General features: G+C 38.6%; 4 non-coding genes across 4 annotated transcripts; all 4 read right to left on the reverse strand.

The window, feature by feature from the left end:
* Window positions 1-939: 939 nt before the first annotated feature.
* On the reverse strand, window positions 940-1,023 carry Trnal-cag (transfer RNA leucine (anticodon CAG)). Its single transcript has one exon. It is a non-coding gene; the product is annotated as a tRNA-Leu (tRNA).
* Window positions 1,024-1,559: 536 nt separating this feature from the next.
* Trnal-cag (transfer RNA leucine (anticodon CAG)) lies at window positions 1,560-1,643 on the reverse strand. Its single transcript has one exon. It is a non-coding gene; the product is annotated as a tRNA-Leu (tRNA).
* Window positions 1,644-2,683: 1,040 nt separating this feature from the next.
* Window positions 2,684-2,767, reverse strand: Trnal-caa (transfer RNA leucine (anticodon CAA)). The gene has a single exon. It is a non-coding gene; the product is annotated as a tRNA-Leu (tRNA).
* Window positions 2,768-3,306: 539 nt separating this feature from the next.
* Trnal-cag (transfer RNA leucine (anticodon CAG)) lies at window positions 3,307-3,391 on the reverse strand. Its single transcript has one exon. It is a non-coding gene; the product is annotated as a tRNA-Leu (tRNA).
* Window positions 3,392-24,154: the final 20,763 nt, after the last annotated feature.

Raw genomic sequence — 24,154 nt, forward strand, 5'->3', positions numbered from 1 at the left:
GTAAAATCTCTGGTCTTTTCGTTAAAAAAATGCATAGAATAATAACCGGTAAAAGTGTCTCATCAACGTCAAGTCCTGAGATTTTTGCACACCGTTACATTAACCTAGATTCTTAACCTTTCGTTTATGAGCAACATGGCGTGTACCAGTTGGAAAAGAAAATCCAGCACATTTGGGTCTAAAATGGATGGATTATAGTTTTTAAAATGCCATTCCTGCATGTGGAAATAAAAGCCAGGTTATATCATAATCTTGAGCAACATAAAAATTTTAGTTATCAGAATGGTTTTAAATAGGTTGACCGCAACACACGGCAGGTGATGTGACATACAGTCTGAAATGATTAAGCATCTGGGTTAAAGGTGTTTAAAATAGTTCGAAGCGTTCACTGTGTGACCCGCACAAAAATATTTCATGTTAACAAATGACAATTCAGGAGCGTGACTGACGTTTTAAAGTTAAGAAATACAATTTTAACAAATTGCATCAAAAAATTTGTTTGTATTTTAACAATACTGAAATCTCAGGTGTTTACCGCACAAAAAACTTCATAAAATAACAACCGCTAAAAACATCTCATTGGTTTCGAGTCCGGAGTTTTTTTGGCCACCGTTAGATCAGCCTATTTTCTCGGCCTATCGTTTATCAGCTACATGGCATGTACCAACCCGAAGAGAAAACTGAGCACATTGTGGTCTAAAATGGGTATTTAAATGTCATTTATTCATGCTGAAAAGACGCCAGGTTATAACATAATTCCGGGCAGCTGAAAAACTTTAGTTATAACAATGGTTTTAAATATATAGACTGCAACAAACGGCAGATTGTGTAACATACAATCTGAAATGATTAAGCATCTGGCTTAAAGGTGTTTAAAATAGTTCGAAGCGTTCAAAGTGTGATACGCACAAAAATAGTTTTGTACTTCCCAAAAATAGTTGTCAGAAGTCGGATTCGAACCCACGCCTGGAGAACCAGACTGCGACCTGAACGCAGCGCCTTAGACCGCTCGGCCATCCTGACCCACATGTTAGCAATTTACAATACAGGAGCGTGACTGACGTTTCAAAGTTAAGCAATACAATTTCACCTAATTGCATCAAAAAATTTATCTGTATTTTTACCATACTGTAATCCCAGGTTTTTCCGTTAAAAAATGCATATAATAATAACCGATAAAAGTGTCTCATCAACGTCGAGTTTTGAGCTTTTTGGCTACCGCTACATTAACCTAGATTCTTGGCCTTTCGTTTATGAGCAACATGGCGTGTACGAGTTGGAAAAGAAAACTGAGCACATTTTGGTCTATAATGGATGGATTAAGGCTTTTCAAATGCCATTCCTGCATGTGGAAAAAGGCCAGGTTATAACATAACTCTGGGCAACTGAAACACTTTAGTTATAACAATGGTTTTCAATAGGTTGACTGCAACGCACGGCAAGTGATATGACATACAGTCTGAGATGATTAAGCATCTGGGTTAAAAGTGTTTGAAATAGTTCGAAGCGTTCACCGTGTGACGCGCACAAAATATATTTTTGTACTTCCCCAAAATAGTTGTCAGAAGTGGGATTCGAACCCACGCCTGGAGAACCAGACTGCGACCTGAACGCAGCGCCTTAGACCGCTCGGCCATCCTGACTTAGCTGATAACAATCGATAATTGAGGAGCGTGACTGACGCTTTATCATTACGCAAGACAATTTTACCAAATTGCATAAAAAATTGGTCTTATTACAATACTAAAATCTCTGGTCTTTTCGTTAAAAAAATGCATAGAATAATAACCGGTAAAAGTGTCTCATCAACGTCAAGTCCTGAGATTTTTGCACACCGTTACATTAACCTAGATTCTTAACCTTTCGTTTATGAGCAACATGGCGTGTACCAGTTGGAAAAGAAAATCCAGCACATTTGGGTCTAAAATGGATGGATTATAGTTTTTAAAATGCCATTCCTGCATGTGGAAAAAAAACGCCAGGTTATAACATAATCCTGGGCAACATAAAAATTTTAGTTATCAGAATGGTTTTAAATAGGTTGACCGCAACACACGGCAGGTGATGTGACATACAGTCTGAAATGATTAAGCATCTGGGTTAAAGGTGTTTAAAATAGTTCGAAGCGTTCACTGTGTGACCCGCACAAAAATATTTGATGTTAACAAATGACAATTCAGGAGCGTGACTGACGTTTTAAAGTTAAGAAATACAATTTTAACAAATTGCATCAAAAAATTTGTTTGTATTTTAACAATACTGAAATCTCAGGTGTTTACCGTAAAAAAACTTCATAAAATAACAACCGCTAAAAACATCTCATTGGTTTCGAGTCCTGAGTTTTTTTGGCCACCGTTAGATCAGCCTATTTTCTCGGCCTATCGTTTATCAGCTACATGGCATGTACCAACCCGAAGAGAAAACTGAGCACATTGTGGTCTAAAATGGGTATTTAGATGTCATTTATCCATGCTGAAAAGACGCCAGGTTATAACATAATTCCGGGCAGCTGAAAAACTTTAATCATTAGAATGGTTTTAAATATATAGACTGCAACAAACGGCAGATTGTGTAACATACAATCTGAAAATGATTAAGCATCTGGCTTAAAGGTGTTTAAAATAGTTCGAAGCGTTCAAAGTGTGATACGCACAAAAATAGTTTTGTACTTCCCCAAAATAGTTGTCAGAAGTGGGATTCGAACCCACGCCTGGAGAACCAGACTGCGACTTGAACGCAGCGCCTTAGACCGCTCGGCCATCCTGACTCACATGTTAGCAAATTACAATACAGGAGCGTGACTGACGTTTCAAAGTTAAGCAATACAATTTCACCTAAATTGCATCAAAATATTTGTCTGTATTTTTTACCATACTGCAATCCCAGGTTTTTCCGTTAAAAAAATGCATATAATAATAACCGATAAAAGTGTCTCATCAACGTCGAGTTTTGAGCTTTTTGGCTACCGCTACATTAACCTAGATTCTTGGCCATTCGTTTATGAGCAACATGGCGTGTACGAGTTGGAAAAGAAAAACTGAGCACATTTTGGTCTATAATGGATGGATTAAGGCTTTTCAAATGCCATTCCTGCATGTGGAAAAAGGCCAGGTTATAACATAACTCTGGGCAACTGAAACACTTTAGTTATAACAATGGTTTCAATAGGTTGACTGCAACGCACGGCAAGTGATGTGACATACAGTCTGAGATGATTAAGCATCTGGGTTAAGGTGTTTAAAATAGTTCGAAGGCGTTCACTGTGTGACGCGCACAAAATGTATTTTTGTACTTCCCCAAAATAGTTGTCAGAAGTGGGATTCGAACCCACGCCGGGAGAACCAGACTGCGACCTGAACGCAGCGGCCTTAGACCGCTCGGCCATCCTGACTCACATGTTAGCAAATTACAATACAGAAGCGTGACTGACGTTTCAAAGTTAAGCAATACAATTTCACCTACTTGCATCAAAAAATGTGTCTGTGTTTTTACCATACTGTAATCCCAGTTTTTCCGTTAAAAAAATGCATAGAATAATAACCGATAAAAGTGTCCCTTATTAACGTCGAGTCCAGAGCTTAACTTAGAAACTTTAGTTATAAGAATGGTTTTGAATAGGTTGACTGCCACGCACGGCAGGTGATGTGACATACAGTGTGAGATGATTAAGCATCTGGGTTAAAGGTGTTTACAATAGTTCGAAGCGTTCATTGTGTGACGCGCACAAAAAAATATTTTTGTACTTCCCAAAAATAGTTTGCCAGAAGGGATTGGAACCCACGCCTGGAGAACCAGACTGTGACCTGAACGCAGCGCCATAGATCGCTCGGCCAGCCTGACTGAGCTGAAAACAATTAGTTATAACAATGGTTTTATATAGGTTGACTGCAAACACACGGCAGCTTGTGTGAGACACAGTGTGAAATGATTAAGCATCTGGCTTAAAGGTGTTTAAAATAGTTCGAAGCGTTCAAAGTGTGAGGTGCACGAAAATATTTTTGTACTTCTCCACAATAGTTGTCAAAAGTGGGATTCGTACCCTGCCTAGAGAACCAAACAGCGACCTGAACGCAGCGCCTTAGACAGCTCGGCCATCCTGACTCACAAGTTAACAAGTTACATTCAGGAGCGTGACTGACGTTTCAAAATTAACCAATACAATTTTACCAAACTGCATTAATAAAATTTGTCTGTATTTTTACAATACTGAAAACATAGATGTTTACCGTAAAAAACTCCATAAAATAACAACCGGTAAAAAGCATCTCATTGTTTTCGAGTTTTTTTTGGGCCACCGTTAAATTAGCATATTTTTCTTGGCCTTTTGTTTTTAGCACATAGCATGTACCAACCGAAAGAGAAAACTGAGCACATTTTGGGCTAAAATGTATGGATTAAAGTTTTTCTAATATCATTCTTACATGTTGAAAAGACGCCAGGTGAGAGCATTATTCTAGGCAACTGAAACATTTTAGCTTTAAGAATGGTTTTTAATGTATTGACTGCAACAAACATTCCCGCAATGTTGAAAAGATGCCAGGTTAGAACAGAATCCTGGGCAACTGAAAAACACCAAACAAAATGTTACATAACTCAGGTCACAAGAAACAATAAAAGTCAGCCGTGATCCCGTCATTGCCGGGACTTTTCTTTTTTGCCATACCTTTCAGTGCCATCCGCAATTGATCTTTTGTCAAGTCCGTGTCAGGGAAAGGTCTATTACCATCATCTAATCGTACTGTGACATTGGCCAATAAGCTTTTAACATCATTCAAATCACCTTCATCCTTAGTATACAGGTGTTCATAATAATTATACATCTCATTTAGAATGTCTTTTGTAGAAGTCACAATATCATCGGTAGCAGTCTTTAATTCACTGACAATTTTTTTCTCCTGATTGCATTTCTCTAAATTGAGAAAAAAAGAGGTATTTCTGTCACCCTCGACAGCCCATTGCGCCTTAGACCGTAGAGTAGCGCCATTACATACTTGAGTTCCGATTCAAACTGACAAATTGATGTTCTGTCATATTTGGGTATATTCGCAGCCCTCCTGTATTCATTAACCAACTTGCATTGAATGCTGAATATCTGATTACATCTTTCGTCCTTTCTCTTCTTGCCAAATAATAGGGCTTACCTTTTAACATGGTATTTAAGATTATCCCACCAGACAGTAATTTCTTTTGTATACAGCTCGTTTAGTTTCTCTCTAAGGATGAGTTCCCATACACGATTAAAGAAATCACTCTCTTGCAATAATACATTGTAAAAAAATAACTAACCTAGGGCCTCGCTTAACAGTAGAAAGATCAAGTCTGAGGAAAACGGTGCTATGGTCACTAAACGAATTTCTCCTGTAGTATACTGATTGTACTTTAGCCGTTAACGCTCTGCTCACAAACACATGATCAATGTGCCTTTGTTGTAATACATCGTTACCACATCGTCTACAAGAAAAACTAATCTTGCCAGGGTGGCAATACCGCCACATATCTCTGACTTCATCTGCATTGACACAGTCAGAAAACACCTGACGTGACCTATCATGTTCTAGGACCTTAGTTGCCCTATAGCGAGTTGAAAACACCACATTCAAGTCCCCAACCAAAATACAATAAGCCTCTATACGTAAATAGTTTAAAAGAGATTGGAAAAAATCACATCTGCCCCGAAACATTGTTAGGGGCATAACAATTCATAATATCATATTTCACAGCATTTATTTCTACACATACGCAAATAATTCTACCTGATGCGTCACGTTTCCATTCAGTAACACAATGTTGCAGTTTCAGACTTACTTACTTCAATGCCCCCCCCCCCCACCCAAGGCTCCCGTCAGCATTGCTAAAGTACAATTTGCCGGGAAATAGATGTTTGAATTGGTCAATAAAGTTATCGTCCCAAAATGTTTCCTGGAGGCATATTATGTTTGACGCTGAAGTAGAGAATAAGGTACTTACATTTTAAAGCTTCTGTACATTGCGCAATCCATTGCAATTAAGTGATCCCAAGAAGACCATTTCTACAGAAAAAATAACAATTAAGATATTGGTCTTGAACTTGATTGCTGGTTAGTTTGATACCACAATACACAGGTTATGGTGAGTCCTTGTCAATACTTTTCTTTGTGCATGGCACTGTGCGTTTTCCTTTGGCCAAATTTGGCTGAAGCTTGAGTTTTCATCTTCTTTTGTTCCGGACCGTGGAGAAACCAGAAGATTGCGTGACCATCGCCTCACTGTCGTCGCTGTCCCTCTCCTTTGTTTTTTCGTTTTCTTGACTTGCTAATTCTTCGCAACCTTTTCTTTGTATTTCAGCATGGGGTTCAGGAGCCTCAGCTTGCACGGGCATTTCCAAGTCACTGGTGACAAACCCTTTGCTGTACGTCCACCTCTTCTTTGTACACGTTTTCGCTGTTTTCTGGATTTTTGTTTTCCTTTTCACGGATCACTACTTCTGTTGTATGAGAGTGGCACCCAAGCTGAGATACCTCTCCCCACAGTCGCAGATAAATGAACCCGCAAGTGTCACACAATTCATCGCCACTGTTGTTGTTGCATCTACATCTCCCGAAAACAAGGTTCGCAGAAACAACTTATTCCCAGCGTAACCGCATTCGTCACAGTGCAACTCTTTACAGGCTAGTACCACGTGACCTTGTTTCCTACAATTGTAGCATGTAAAGTCCGGGCAGTCTATATACAAATGTTCATCAGACAAACATACTGAGCATACTTTTTTGGGGGTTATCGTGTACAACTCGATAATACGCCGTTCCCAATCCACAAGTAAAACGCATTGCATAAGGTAGATATTTGATTCCTGGGGGCACTTTTACCCGCACATACCTCGTCCCGTCTGCAGCCTGAGTACCTGGGTGAAAACGCCTCCGTATTTCTGACACAGGCTCCACTCCGTACTCCCACAACTTGTCATAAATTTCTTTGTCTTCCAAATAGCTTGACAACTGCAAGAAGGACACTTGAAGACACTACCGTGCACGAAAATTGTTTGTCCTTTATCTGTATTCCACCCACCAGTAGATCACTTGCTTCAAGGTCTGACACAGTAATTTCATAACGGTCACTTCCTTTGGGGACACACGCGAAAATTGTGTTCAATCCACATGTTGATTCAACAGCATTAATCACATCTGTTGCAGATACTTCTGAGGTGCTTCCCACATTCAAACACAAAGACAAGTCTTAAAGGGTCGGTTTGTCATATTTCATTGGCCACCTGAGGCAGCCATGGCACAAAATGTGCCAGTACCCAGGCGAGCCCGTTAGTTCCACCGAACAACAAAAACACAATGAAAAGCGCTCTCTTAAGAAACACGTCTAACCAGTTCAACAGTCACCACAGGATTGCGCAGCGCCTTATAACATAATCATAATATAATCCGGGCCAACCTGACCTTTTTGGCTACCGTTAGAGTTTTTCAAATGTCATTCCTGCATGTTTAAAAGCGACCAGCTTACAACATAATCCTGGGCAGCTGAAAAACTTTAGTTATGAGGATGGTTTTAAATATATTGACTGCAACACACGGCAGGTGGTGTGACATACAATTTGAACCGATTAAGCATCTGGCTTAAAGGTGTTTAGAATAGTTCGAAGCGTTCACTCTTTTTTTGGAATAAGAAATTTATTATCCATAAGACATATTTACTGGAATAACAATAAGGTGTACGAGACACGATCTATACATCAATATATCACAGGGACCTAGATTGCTTATTTCTGATGTAAGTGTCAGTTACCTCAGTAAGTAAATAAGTTTACCGTTTAGAACTTTACAAATTACTTTATTTTTACACCATGTATCTTTGAAACACCTTGAGCCGAGACGAACAAAATCAACATGAACCCGTGTTCTTATAATACCCTTTGCAGCAGAGACAATATAACTGGCATCTCTTTGTTTCTCATTAAAGATTATGTCATTTCTGGCGCACCATAATGAAAATTGAAGAACACTCAGTATATACAAACAAACTGATTCGTCTGCTTTGTTTACATTTTTGAACACTTTATGGATAAGGTGCTTTTCGTTAAAGGACGGTACAAAATTGGCATATTTGATAAACACTCCAAGAAATTCATTAATTACATGTCTAGTCATGTGACATTCCACAAATAAATGTACCTGTGTTTCTGAGCCTTGACAGAACACACACGCGTCGCCAGTGGCTATATTTCGGCGCCGAAGGTAGGATGTTATGAACTAGTTTAAAACAAAAATCAAGTTGTGATCTAGGAATTTGCTAAATACAGTCTTCCATATAACTGGCCATTCCAACTGCGACCGCTTCACAACAACACTTTTTTAAGAATCTGGATATAAACAGCCTTGCCAGAACAAATGATAGGCAAAATCTGCCCTGTATAAAATTCCATCCAAGCATCGAGAGCGTAGTTGTAAAACCTAAGCACATACTCTGAAAGAGGAATATTAGATCTGTCAAAATCAGGTCTAATATTATAGGGTGATAATCCGATCCAGTAAATGGCAAAGTGTGTCCAATCAGCGGTGGACCCGTGTAACAATTTCAAACTGTGCCTTATACCAAACATTTCAACCTTGCAATAAATATTTTGAACATTAAGACTGCAAACCGCAAACGAATTGCATACAAGAGTTCTTTTTGAACACTCTGGTTTGTTATCCTATAAAAATCTATGAACCGTCTGATTACATTGTGTAACGCATTTAGAGGTCAAATAAACGCATTGAGCAGTAAAACCACGAGACGGCTAAGGCCACTGAATTGATCAACACAGATTTCCCCCCGAGAGTTGGAAACATTCCTGTCCAGGAAGATACATTTCTTTTAACCTTGGTGAGAATACGATCAGAGTTCAAATCTTCTGCATCACCCTAACCGTTGTAAAGAAAGAATGGACTTTATCACCAATTTAGACCCATTGCTGTGTGGTAGTGAAGTGCTTGTATTGGGGGGGGGGACTCTTTCTGCAGATAAAGTATTAAGACAGAGGCCTTGATTTAATTAACCTGCCACGCATCTTTAATGAACCTGATGATCGTAGTACTGTGCCTAATTATTTTAATTTTCAAGAGCCCCCTTGCATATCCTATGAGTATACCTAAAGCCTATCGCTTCCAAAATTTTCAGTTGTGCCTAGGCCATCAAGGAGTCCGATTTGGGGACGTATACTTCTGGCGGCTATAACTGTGATTGTGAATCCTCAGTTTTTACCTACGACAAAAGTAAACATGCCCTGATTGGTAACCTTAATATTATTAAGAATCATGATCTAAGGAACCTCGTTGTGAGATATCCTAAGTATAGAGAAAAAAGAAATGTCAACATTAGATCTAACATAAAAAATATCATCTCGGGAGAAAGTGGATTCTTCGGTACTTAACGATTGACTTGAGATTGTCAAAAAGAAGAGTTTGGCTATACACCGTATAGATGCTCTAGCTAAAGTTAACCAGGTTCTTAGGGATCCCACTGTGCAAGAAACACTCACTGACCTTCATAGTAAAATCTGTCATCAGTGGCTCCTAATAATGTCATCTTTATTTGCAAGAATTATTATTATCAAATTCTTGTTTGATAAGAATTTGGAGGAACTATTTAATAAACACAAAACCTTTCTTAACCGTCATACAGAAATACCACAACTTTACTGGATTCCTAAAATGCACAAGTCCCCATACAAAGCTCGATTTATTGCGGGTTCATAAAGTTGTACCACCAAACTCTTATCAATCCTACTTACAAGAGCGTTACAAGAAGTAAAGTCATTTTGGAATAAGTATTGTTGTGCAATAACAAAAAATTCAGGTGTCAACTGCATGTGGATTCATAACAACTCCAAACGTCTTACAGAAGAACTCGATGCTCATATGCACATACCGTACAAAGACGTATCCATATGGGATTTCTCTACTCTATACTACAATTCCTCACAAAGATCTTATTGAAAGAATATCGTCTTTAATTGTCTCGGTAATTACTAAAACAGGTCATGGTTACATTAACGTCAGAAGCAATAAAGCTTTCTTTAGCTCTACTATTTATAAAGGTTACCACTCATTGGATGTTACATTATTTATTGAATCACTTGAATTTCTTATTAATAACATCTGTGTGAAATTCGGGGATACAATTTACCAACAGAGCATAGGTATTCCAATGTGTACCAATTGTGCGCCTCTTTGGCAGACCTATACCTGTTTTCATACGAGTACGACTATATGCAGGAATTACTTAAAAGGGATCCTTTTCATTTACCAAGCGGTTTACTGATGATTTACTGGCGTTAAATAACCCCCATAATGCTGAAGCGTTGAAGGAAATCTATCCGCCTTCATTGGATTTAAAGGAGACAACAGATAGTTCTGATGGTACATCTTATTTGGATCTATATCTGTAAAAAGACGAACAAGGTCTCGTTTCAGGCCGCCTTTACGACAAAGGGTATAATTTCAATTTTGATATTATAAATTATCCTTATTTGGATAGCAATATACCAAAGGGTCCTGCACATGGCGTATACATATCTAGCCTTGTAGCATTTGTCACATCTTGCGTAAATTGTGATGACTTTAATTTGCGTCACAAGTTGTTAGTTCCAGAAAAAAGTTTGTCAAGAATACTCCACCAAACGCCTTCATACAAAGTTTCTCAAATTTTACAATGAGTATAACACTCTCGTTGGCAAGTATGGACAGAGCGTTCAGAATCTCTGGCAATCTGCATTATGATCAACCACACAGACGGCGGTGTTATCCTTATGTACATATCTGTCGCGTACATGGTATTTTACAACATAAATGGCGCTGGTTTCCGAGTGTAACTTGTAGACAGCTTTTATACACATCAGCGTGTAACATCATAGATGGCGCCTGTTGTAGTGTTAGGTCTTTACACATTAACGGGAAAGCCGTAATCGTTCTTTACTTTTTAATCACAATCTGTTCGGTTAAGATCTGTAACGCTTGTCATTTTTGAATTCTATGTAATACCGCTTAACCTGGCGCGAGGGGCCGTAAAGGCAGCCATGCTCATTACATCTGCATGATGCCTTTATGAACAGTTGCAATCAAAGCGCGATTGAGATACCTTGTTTAATTGTTATTTGACCAGGAACTCATTCATGGACTACGAATTTGAACTTTGATATGGATTTCATGCCTGGAGTATCCACTGTTTGTCCGGCATCACTGAAAACTGATTAGCGCTTCTCTCTTGTGTGTTATCGGCTTTATTTCCTATTTGTATAATTTCTTACATACCTTTGTCTTTGGGAGCTAGTGTTAAACGTTGTTTTGGAAATGGATCTTGCGATTATCGACTTGGAAGGCCCTTTACGGACTACGAATGACATACGAATGTCGGACATGACGCTTATATATGTACTCTTATATACCTAGTACCAATTCATGTTCCGTTATATTAGCGCTCTTTGATCTCTGAGATTACTTCCAACACAGTTCAACTTTTCCACAGTTTCATCGTCCTTCACATATGCTGGAAAATGCAGAAATGAGATCAGCACAGTGCTCTGCGAAACACCCATGCAAGCATGCTTTATACCGTCAGTCTCAAGTCCGTCACTCAGTGGGTCACGTGAAGCTTTGTCCGACAGTGTTATGGAGTCCGGAGCTTTTTGCCCACCGTTAGATCATCTTAGATTCTTGGCCTTTCTTTTATCGGCATTATGGCGGTACCAACCGAAAGGGAAAACTGAGCAAATTTTGATCTGAAATGGATGAACTACAGTTTTTCATATGCCATTCTTGCATGTTGAAAACAGGTCAGGTGCAGCTGAAAAACTTTAGTGATAAGAAAGGTTTTAAATAAACTGACTGCAACACACGGCAGGTGGTGTGAGAAACTGATTAAGGATCTGGCTTAAATGTGTTTAAAATAGTTTTAATCGTTCACTGTGTGACACGCACAAAACTATTTTTCTACTTCCCAAAAAATGTTTTCAGATGTATGATTCGAATCCACGCACGGAGAACCAGAGTACGACCTGAACGCAGCGCTTTTCACCACTCGGCCATCATGACTTACTTGAAAACTCCGTGAAAAAATTTGTTTGTATTTTTAAAACGCTGAAGACTCAGGTGTTTCCTCTCAAAAAATGCATCGAATAATCGCCGTTGAAAGTGCCTCATCAACGTCGAGTCCGGTGCTTTTTTACCACCGTCATATCAGCCTTGATTCTTGACCTTTCTTTCAATGGCAACATAGCGTGTAGCAACCAGAAGTTAAAATTGATCAAATTGTGGTCTGAAATGGATAGATTAGAGTTTTCCAAATGTCAGTCCTGCATGTTGAAACGAGATCAGGTTATAACATACTCCGGGGGAACTGAAAAACTTTAGTTATTAGAAAGATTTTAAATAAACGGACTACAGCACACGACAGGTGGTGTGACAAACACTTTGAATTGATTAAGGGTCTGGGTTAAAGGTGCTTTTTTTTCTTTTCTTTTTTTTTTTTTTGAAATTGTAGAATTTATTACTAGATTCTCAGAAAGAACAAGGTTGCATGAACTGACATTTTTCGTGCCATTTCCACAGTTGTCTGTGCTAAAAAGATTTATCGCAGATTTGGTAAGACTGCTATGGAAGACGGAGAACAATATCTTAGTTTCATTTGATGCACATTTGCAATAATATAGTGATCACTTTATATTTAAGGTGAGGAATGCTATTTTAACAAATATACAAGCTCTCCCAATATCTAACAGAATAAATTGCGTTTGCATCACCTTCTCGCAAATTCTTTTTTTCTGTAAAAATCTACAAAAAAAACTCTTGTCTTTATTGCACCCATTGTAACAACCATAGTACTTGGACATTTTTTTGTTTATTTTGAAATACTATCGTGCACGCCATACGCTGAATTGCAATACATTGATGACATATAATATTACTTCCTGATCAAAACTGATCTCCCAATGTCCTAAATACTAAGGTGTTTTCGTCAAACACTGGTGAAAACCAAGCATACCGCATGAGCTGATGGTTGATATGATTGAAAACACTCTGAGTTACACAACAGTCCAGAAAAAGATGCTTTTGGGATTCAGACAACCTCCAATGCACACATAAATCGCTATTTTCCACGTTGCGCTTCAGCAATCTAACCTTCACAGTCAAGATATCATGGTCAAATTTAAAGCTAAAATTTAAATTACAAGGCTGGTAACTCACAGATGGGTTTCACTAACTATGCATAAATACACTTTGTCGAAAACCATTGCACATATAACGAGTTTTTTCTTATAAACTTCTTTCCACGTGTTTAAAGCAAACTGATAAATCGGGGGAATAGTTTCGGCGTGAGGAATGTTCGGCCTACAAAATTGAGGACACAATTGTCTTAGAGATATTCCAAGCCTGTTGATAGCAAAATATCTCCAGTCGGCCTCTGTTCCATGTATAAATCTTAGAATGTGGCGGATAAGTAAGACCTTAGCTTGGCACTCAATGTTTTGAATCTCTAAACCACCGTTTTCAAGAAAGTTATACAGTACAGACCTTTTTATACCTTTAGGTTTATTGTCCCAAAGGGAACCAGAAATCAGGCTAGTGCCTTGCGTAAAACATTTTGTGAGCAATAAGATACACTGAGCAGTAAACCATAGCACAGACAGAGCAACCGTGTTTATAAGTACAGATTTCCCCCTTAGAGTTAAGTATCTGCCGTTCCAGGAAGTAACATTTTTCTTCATTTTATTTAAAATCCTATTACTGTTCAGTTCGGAGTGATCCTGGCCGAAATGGATACCACATATTTTAGCGTTTTCACTAACTTTAAACCGAATATCAGGAACATCTTCCTCTTTCCATTTACCAATTGAGTGCTTTTTGCCACATTTAGTTTTGCATCCGATACGCTTCCACAATTTTCAGATGCACGGAGCTCTTATCGAACTGAAGCAGAATTGGTTACAATAGCTGTGAAATCATCTACATAAGCTTCGATCTTGGCCTGTTAACTTGTACCTAGTATTGGAACACCTTGAATGATATCATTTGCTTTAACAGCAGAAAAAAAAGGTTCCAAACACAATATGTACAATGATGGCGACAGTTCACATCCTTGTCGAACACCTCTACATAATGTAAACTTCTTGATAATGTGGCCGTTAACAGTCACTGAGCTTCGTATCTCAGCATGCAGTTACTGCACCCACTTACAAAAATCTGGGCTAAAACTGAAATGTTTCAAATGACATTTGAAAAAAATGACCAGTCAACACGATCGAAGGCCTTTTCTCGGTCCAGATTCATGAAACATGCACCTAAACATGTATCCAAAACTTCCCATAAAATTCTGCAGGAAAACCGTATTTATTCATTTTTTTACGGCATGGAATAATTCTTCTTCACCATCCATTTTAACCCGCTTTTGTTCTACTTGTCTCCTTGGGAAGCGTTACACGTCCACATTCTCCGCGTTATCACCACGTCTTTCTCTTACTAGAGGTTTCAGTTGACTTGACACCTGAGTACAAACTGCCTTGAGTAAGTTCAAACGTTTACTAGCTACATTTGCTTACAATATGAATATTTTTTAGACTTTACAATCTATTTAAATATGCCGAATAGTAAGATATTATCGCGTTTTATTTGTAAAGAAGAATGTCCTGTTTTCTGTACTTTGCATGACACATCCTCAAATTGGGATACACTTGCCTTTGAATGTTAAGAACAATAATATAATAGCTTAGGTCACATTTTATTTACCTCAGAAAAACGTTTTACATATCCACAACTGTAATTCAAGGGAGGTAATTTTTGTCTGTCAAAGGTGTTCTTCCATTGCACAAGCTGATGAAATGGAGTTTTAAAGGAGAAAAATATAAAAATGATGCCCAAATCAGATGAAAGAGAGTCAAAACTTATTTGTAAATATGATCTTTAATTTTTTTTTGTATTTTTTTTTTCAAAAGAAAAGGGTATTTGAAAATATTTTTGTATGGTGGGTATTTGGGACCAACTTTTGGTATTTGTCGTTGTTGCATAATAATGTTCTAAAAAGGATGTGATGCTTATCTAATAAGTTTATTTGAATGTAAATTTGTTGTTTATATCGAAACATATGCATATAACGTAAATTATAATAATATTTATCAACAAATTAAAAATATGAATATGATCCAAATTGAGGCTTATTACATTTGTTAGCTGAAAAGAACAAATTCTAATTCAAAAATATTGATTAAACCTGTGCTACATCCTTATTTATGACATTATTAAACAAAGACAATAAATACCAAAAGGTGGTCCCAAATACCCACCATACAAAAATTATTTTCATGAGTCTTTTTCTTCTCCATGAAAAATCGGAAAAAATATTGAAGACCATATTTAGGAATAACTCTTTCATCTGAACTTCATGTCAGTTTTATGTTTTCTCCACCTTTAGTGGAATTGTGCGACAAATACTCAGCCAGAGACTAATACTTGACCTATTTGTTGACATTATGCCTTATTGAATAGTTTAATAAGGTAATACTCACCGCATTTTGACGGGAAAATAATAATACCATGAACTTATTCCATTTCACTAGATATAGTTTGGAAACACAAATAAGAAATGTATCTCTGAAATGATTTTGTTTGAATGAAGCTGATTGTTTGTATTGATTAATAAATAAATAACTGGTTCTTAGTCTAACTGAATCAGAGAATTGGTGTTCAATGCAGTATGAACTTAAGATTAATGCAACGGGTTGGAGGTCGTAGTTAGGGTGTTAATATTGATGTGACTCTGTGGCCTTTAGTCGTTAGCATGCTAGCGCAGCAGAATGACCTAGTACCCTTTTACCAGAAGTTATGTCGAGATTATGTCGTACGCAGGAAGGTCTATCAGGAACCTGCGGATGACCCTGATTCCTAACACTATAATGCTGGCTGCCGCCATATAAGAAAAAATCAAACGTACCAAAAGAGAGGAAGACAAATTCCGCTTTTATATTGCTAGACGTGAAGCTAATACTGCTAAACGAAATGCAATACTCTGACAGTTTAAATTATCCGAGCCCCAACTAGATAAAAAAAACGTACTGGTCATTGATGAAATGTTTATTAGGCCCCGTTACTCGCGACTTCATTGCATACAAACCTGTGAAAAGGTGGTAACTTATTTACTTAAAAACCTAAGTACAAGAAAAGCGTCTCGTCGTGATGGTATAAGTTATCCCTGCATTTAAGAAACAGGATAGACATGATATCTCAAACTGTAGACCAGTTTCTCTCTACAACCTCCTCTTTCTAAAGTATTGAAGAAAGTTGTATATAAACACCTGTATGAATATTGTATCAATAACGGGGACTCTACAATATATCAAATAATGAAGATAGTTCATAAAATATACTAAAATCTTGACAACGGAACAGTATGGTATTGGAGATGCATTACTTTCCTGGCTGAATGACAATCTGACTGGTAGAAAAATCAAAATCTGTATTAATGGCACTGAACCAATTGCCAAACCTATTTCGTGTGGGTTGCCTCAGGATTCTGTACTAGGTCCATTACTTTACTTAATATTTGTAAATGACATTATTAAAAACATAGAACGTGATTTTAACATTTTTGCTGACCACACGCTCTTGTTGGAAGAGATCAATAATTTGAGTATCTCAGAGGCTAAACTAAATCGAGATCTTGACCGTTTGTCAAAATGGGCTAGTCAGTGGGTTGTTAACTGCAACGTTCTTAAAGCTGTATATTTATTTATATCCTTAAAATGTAACCCTTACCGCCCTAATTTGTATCTAGACAGTGTTAATGTAAAGAGTGTTCGGTCTCACGAACACCTCGGTATTATTCTGCAACATGATGGTAAATGGGACGAACATTAGAGCTGTAGTGAAGGGATCAAACAGGACATTAAGTACTCCTTACAGAGCAAAAAAAACCCTCACTAGAAAATGTCTTGTCGCTCTCTTCCAAAGTCTAGTAAGGTCGTCAGTCTAGTATGGCAATGTTCTGTAGCCCTATATTGCCAAACTCTCTTCAAGCTGTCCAAAGACGTGAGGCATTACTCTGTAGAGGAGGACTATGGCTAACGTCAAACAACAGTTTATTAAATGAACTCAAATGGGAGCCTTTCCACAACCGACATAGATGCCACCGAATTCTACTTTTCCAGAAAATTAAAGTAAATGAACTTTCTCTGTCTTATCTAAAAAGGATACTAGGCGATAGGAAATGTCGATGATACAAACACACATACTTTGCCAAACGGGGAAATGTTCAACTTTTTAAAACTCGCATTTAGTTGTTTTCCTCTTCCTTCTACCCTAAAACTGTCAAGGATTGAAATATTTTACCGTCTCGTGTCCGCAATGTCTCAGTTGGAATAAGAAAGCAATTTCTGTTTTTCAAGAAAAATAAAGAACTAAGTCCTCTATTCAACATGTTCGATTCCTACGACTCTGACACTCAATGCAGAATAAGAATGGGACGATCTTTTAAAGTACAATTTAAGCGATGTTCGCTCTTGCCCAAAACGTAAAAATTTATGTGAAAATGTACTACATTATTTCTTTAATGTCCCGTATATGCCACTCAGAGAAAGCATACGCTCGAACAAATTACAACAACCATATTACTTGGTTCTGATGAATTTATTTATTTATTTATTTATTTGATTAGTGTTTTACGCCGTACTCAAGAATATTTCACTCATACGACGGCGGCCAGCATTATGGTGGGTGGAAACCGGGCACAGCCCGTGGGGAAACCCACGACCATCCGCAGGGTGCTGGCAGACCTTCCCACATACGTCCGGAGAGGAAGCCAGCATGAGCTGGATTCTGATGAATTAAAACCTGATGAAAACAAAATAATCGTTAAAACCGTACCTGAATTTATTGCAGACTCAATCGGTGCGTCTAGTTCGAACTCTTTTCTTGTTAAAGGTAGAACCTGCATTACGTGAGAAGTGTTAGACATACATCCTTTCTTTTATTGTGTACCAGAGGCACATGTGACATTTTTCACCTTTGGGTACGTTAGATTTCTCCATAGTTTGTCTGACGTACATGTTCTGGTAAATGTCCTAAATAATAATTGCCTCACATTTTTGATAGGTCACATGATACAGTAGGACTTTTTACACGTTTGGCCACAATAGAGTTTCGAACTGGAAACTCCCCTGTACCCCTCAGTTATCATCTCATACCAGGTAAATCTTCGGATTTAATTTTTGATGACTCTTCCAGCATAAAGGATAAATAGTGTTATTCATAGTAAATTCTTTCGAACAATGGCGTTAGCTCTATTCCTTGGAATTTCTTTTAAATTGTAGAGGAAAAATCTTGTATGTGTTTTCAATACTTACCTTCAATACTTTCAATGATACCTTCTCTTCGCGTATACATATGAAGGTACATATGAGTGCGACATCAACCACTCACTTTAATATTTAACTTGCCTAGCGAAGCTTGTTAATGACTGAACAAGCCGGAATTATCTCCCCTGAACTTGAACTTGATCTTATAACATTTTCCTGGATTATTTTCCGGTATATTTTGTATATGAGATTCTAAATTCTGATACAGAATGAAAGCTCTGTAAAAGATTCCCAGATGATGAATATTTATTATGACGAGGAAGAAACCAGAAGTTGATACAAGTACCAATCACCTGAGTGTCGTGTTGGACCGAGTCTAAATTAGACACAGTGTGTGGAACAGAAAGTCTCAGAAAGTCTCATGGGACTCTCGTCTCAAGTTATGATGGTAAAGTTTAGTTTATAAAATCTGGTATATAGTCTTCATTGTCTATTTTTTATATCCCACATAGTTTCCCCTTGCACGAGACTGGAGCAGGACTGGGGAGTCCCAGAAATTTGGGACCGGGAATAGTTCCCAGATTTCTGACATTGAATTCCTGGTTTCCTTTGACGGGTTCCCACCAAGTGTCAACGATCTCAGAGTTCTTAACCTGGATCACACTTTAGTGGTCTAGTCAATGGGACTGTTTCCCACTTCACCGAACAAGAACATTCCCACTCTTAATCAAATATCTCCTTACAAGGATACATACGAAAAGAGTTTGATATTCACTCCTGACAGATGCCAAGACCATCTGCAGACGCTCAAAATTCAGCCCATTTATAGATTTTCATATGGTGAGGGCGGAGACAAATCACCAAATACAAGGCTCTGGCTGGTCAGCAGGACAATTTTTGATAGTTTGTAAACCCAAATGACATGATGCCGTCATTGCGATTGTACCCAAGAACTCCAAAATAATAGCTTCTCTTTGAGGCCAAAATCTAAATGCTGATGTTTCATCCATATCACCCCAAAAACATAACCAATTTCCACATATTAAATAGGTATTAAATGATAAATTCCTTTTCAAACGTTGGTGGGAAAATCCTGCTCCGATTTCTGACAACTGACAACTCCCCCATGTCAAATGTATTTCTCAAATCCTGCTTATTTCTCAAATCCCACTTCAATATTATTTTAACATTTTTATCTTGTTTCTCTTGGAACTGTAGTAGCACTTCAAGGAATGGAGTTTTACGGGGACGCCCCACACCTCTCACCCCCAGGGTATGTTCGCTGGCGCATGAGTAAAATCAGTATCCAAATCGTGTTCCATGTTGAAGTTCTCGTTCCAAGCTAGTATATAAGTTGTCGATAATAACTAGATACCATGTCATATTAAGAACCAGACATGCTTGTCAAACCTTAAACAATGGGTTACAGTAATCATCATACTGAACCGAGCTCTCTCCCGAACTCATCAGTCGTTCCCGGCGCAGTAGGTCCCAAGGCGAGACAGCTGCTGACAAACATTGGCAGACACGCTCCTCTCCTCCATCAACGTTCTCAATATCACTTAACCAGATTTGCCCTCTACTTCAAGCGACAGCCAGCTTTTTACGCCGTACTCAAGAATATTTCACTTATACGACGGCGGCCAGCATTAAGCCGGGCACTGGGTGGTGGGGGGGGGGGGGGGGGGAACCCATGACCATCCGCAATTTGCTGAAAGACCTTCCCAAGTACGGTCGGAGAGGAAGCCGGCCTGAGCTGGACTTGAACCCACAGCGATCGCATTGGTGAGAGGCTCCTGGGTCATTACGCTGCTCTAGCCGAATGACTCATCCTTAATCCACAAATGACTCATTCTTCGTCCATTAAGTTGTATCATGTTCATGTTTTCTTACCCTGTAACACACAATAGAGATTGAAGATGAAACAGCTTGTTTTATTCGCGACTGATATATTAACTGGCAAATAGTCTACGCTACAAACGGAAAACGGTAACGATCCTACACCAAATCAAGACAAACGCAATTAACGTCGTCTGCAGCGACATCTGTCCATGTCAAGGGCCATAACTCGGACCAGGTTTATGTGGCGTCATCTTTGGTCTCCATTGAAGAAACGTATGTATTTATTAAAACAAAATCCCTTAAACATTTGTCCTCCGCATTGGTTTGCGTGTCGTCTAGACAGGTTGTATACGGTAGTATTTCAAATCCACGAGTGGAATTTAAGTGGAGGAGACAGTGTAGGTAAATGTTTATACACACGTTGAAAGGTATGGACGAGACGTTAAGTAGAGCCAGTGTTACTGATCACGTCGCCTATGCGTGTATACAAGAATGACCCTCTTGTTCTTGGGTGTTCCGTGTTGACAGTGCCAGCGACATGGTTATTATGAAACGAGCGTTAGTCTTGTATTGTAAATAAACCAAACTATTCAACTACATCCAGATGCTGGTCCTTTGCCGTCCAGACAGCGCAGTGACAACATATAAGCCTATATACACCCTAATACTACATGTATGTACTATCCGTACCGCCATTATACGACTACTTTTTACATGGATAAGCGGTGTAAGAGACGGCTGTTTTTAACATTGTAAATATTGCTAAATATTGTTTACTATACTTCTCAAGTGTTACTCGCCCATGGGGATTATTGCCTGTCTTTGGCAGCTGCAGAGGTTCCATGCTGTTTCTCCAGGATACTTCGTGGTCGTCTGGTTGTTATCGAGCTTTAGTATTGTAGAATTGACCGAGGTGTGGGTGAGTGAGGGAGTGAGTGAGTGTTTGGGGTTTAACGTTTAACCATTTTTCAGTCATATGACGACGAAGGAATCCTTAGAGTGCATGTAATTTGCCTCCTTGTTGCAGGACGGATTTCCGCCTCTCTTTTATCTGGTGCTGCTTCACTGAGACGCCTTACCGAAGGCAAGTAAACCACCACGCCCGAGCCATTATACTAATATGGGTCAACCAGTCGTTGCAATATCCCCTTCATGCTGAACGCAAAGTGAGGAAGTTACAACTTCCTCTTTTAAGGTCTTAGGTGTTACTCGACCCAGGATTGACCCTGGGAGACCGCTCCCGAAAGAGGTCTGGGTAGCCTTAAATCAGATCACTGCACATGCGCACCTTGACAAATGATGAGGTTTCATGTTTTCACTTGTGAAATTTTAGCATATCAGCCTGTTCCGTTCGGAATGGTTTCACTCTAGCACCGAAGGTCATTTTTTTCCTATTTAAACAAATGTTTTTCTTAAGAAATGACATATGAGTATCTCATTGCTGGCGATTCCAAATGTTTCCTCGTAGTTAAGACTCTTTCGTTTATTGAAGGTCATTTTTTTTGATAGGGCTTGTGTGTCATGGCATACGTCACTTCTGTCCATGTCAAATATTTCTTCCGTATAAGGCTGCCGCCACTGAAGTATCATGCCGGACATCAAACATGACACTCCACCCAATCACACTGTACTCGCATCGGGCCAACTAGTGTTGTTTCCTTGCTCTATCTTCTCAGTGGTGAGTGCTAAAGAAGGCGTTAACAAGTACCAACTTCCAACCGGTTAGTCGGGGTTGACATTCTGTGACACCGTCTAACCACAAACCAACGCCTTCAACCACGCCCGTCTCATAACCACATTTATCTTGGCGACATGGTTAATTTCAAAGTATTTTTAAAACATGTTTTCCTTTCATTCATTACTTTCCAGTTTCTATTTCAGTAACCTCAGTAACCCGGTCTTGGAATGGGACTTAAAACTTGTTAATTTGTTAAAAATTCTGACGTATTACATCTGAAGTTCTCATTTCATTATAATAGCGACAGCCTACAGTTGAAGATTGTTAAGATTTTCTTTACTTGTGAAAAGAAGTTCAGAAACATCTTAAATGCGCACATAAATTTTTAGTTTAAGTTAAGGCGGTTAGTCTCCCCCTTGATGTCCAGGGTCAGAGAGTTGACTTTTGTTGGCACATGTCAAAAACAAATCCCTCAGAAATAGCAAGACAGGCGTCTCTAGGTCTGTCCCGGAATTTGTAGGAAACAGTTTCCATGACAGGAATGCATTATATACCATTCTTTGAATTCCTTTCGGCAACACGTAAGCATGGTCTGTACACTAATTCCTGAACATAGTCTATGTGAATCCACTAGTGATTAACTAACTGAAAAGGTTTCAATAAAATTCAAGCGATTTGTAATCCGAAATTTAACATGAAAAATGTACCATTTAGAGAAGAGTGTAGATTTTTACTCTCCATGCTGTACGTTTATAATTATATGTATTCACGCATAAATCAGGATTCTGCTCGTGGACTAAGCATCCTGGGGGATGGTCCCCGTGCATGTTGTTATTGTATGTTAAATGTCATGGCAACACAGCATTTTGAGTATTTCTACACTAGTGACGTATAGTAATTAACATCACTGCATTTGCTTACCCAATTCTGCTTAAGCCATGGTGCTAGAGGCATTTAATTTGCTAGTATTTAAGCATTTACATGAAAAGTTAAAATACAACCCTAACTGAGGTAAATTCACAAAAGGTCGTTTTTCACCAGTTGTGACAATTTGCCAGCTGTCACTCTATGGTCGCAGCTCTGATTTTACTATCTATGCTGTACGTCTTTTATTATATTAAACGTTTAGTTTTAACGCCGGATATTAATAATCTAGCATCAGTCTATAGTACTGGCCTTAACATAATTACGACAACTGTTGAACCCATAACAGTACACGTGGAAGGTTTGTCAGCAACCTGTGGATAGTCCTGGGTTTCCCCCGGACTCCTAGTCCAATAATGCTGGCCCTCTTAGTATAAGTGAAATATTCTCCAGTGCAGCGTGAAACACGAACAGAATGAATAAATAAATAAATAAACGTAAAATTGCAATGAAAGAAAATTGCAATGTCAAAACAAGTTAGCTATAGTGAAAACACCATCGAAAAAGTACAAACTAATTTTGTGCTGCATTAAATGTTTGGATTCTAAGGGGAGTTTTATGAAAGCACTGAAAATGTTGCATCGGTGTCATTGATGTGAAACGGAATCTGTGCCTTTTTAATACAGCCGTTGGATGGAATTCTGATAATGTCCCCACATGAACACAAGAGAGTAATACTCTATAACTCTATAATTATGGACTGAAGAGTAGGTAAGTATACACTCATAAAGATAGCGCCTGCAAAATATCAAACTGTATGGAGTCCTAGCATTGGCTAGATAGGCTCTCAGTTGCACATAGATCGTCCTGTACATGCAACCTTTAAAAAACGCAACCATTTTACAGCGGGAAGTCTATGTAAGCCATCAACATCTAGTTTCGACTGGCAAAGCCAGGCTTCTGTAACACATTACGACAGCAATCATTAATCCTGGTTTATTTCGATCCTTCTGAATAGAAGGCATAGCTGACCTTTTGGCAAGATAACATCTCGGTGCCACGAGGTTTTGACTGAGTCAAAGGGGAGCAGGGGAATGTCGGAAAAAAGAGCAACGCCATGACAAGTGTTTGTGGGCACGAGAGGCGGTAACAAGACCAGATGAGGTGGAAAGGTGGGATCGTTATCTCTTACGTGATCTCCTGTTGATTCGCGGATACCTGAGACGTCTTGAAAGGCACGTTTGCCATGATATACCGAAACAGCCGGCTACTCGTCAATTATTTCTTCCTCATTCAGCAAATCATCGCTAATCGAACTGACATGTGATCTGCGCATGTCTTGCATACATGTCAACCAAGGTGTGTGTGCGTGTATTATTTTTTCTGTACCCGTTTTTTATTTTTGTTTGTTTGTTTGTTTGTTTTTTACTTTTCTTTCGCAAGGAACCCTCTTGACTACAGTC

The sequence above is a fragment of the Liolophura sinensis genome, chromosome 5 (assembly GCF_032854445.1).
Source record: "Liolophura sinensis isolate JHLJ2023 chromosome 5, CUHK_Ljap_v2, whole genome shotgun sequence".
In the NCBI taxonomy this organism is placed as follows: Eukaryota; Metazoa; Mollusca; class Polyplacophora; order Chitonida; family Chitonidae; genus Liolophura; species Liolophura sinensis.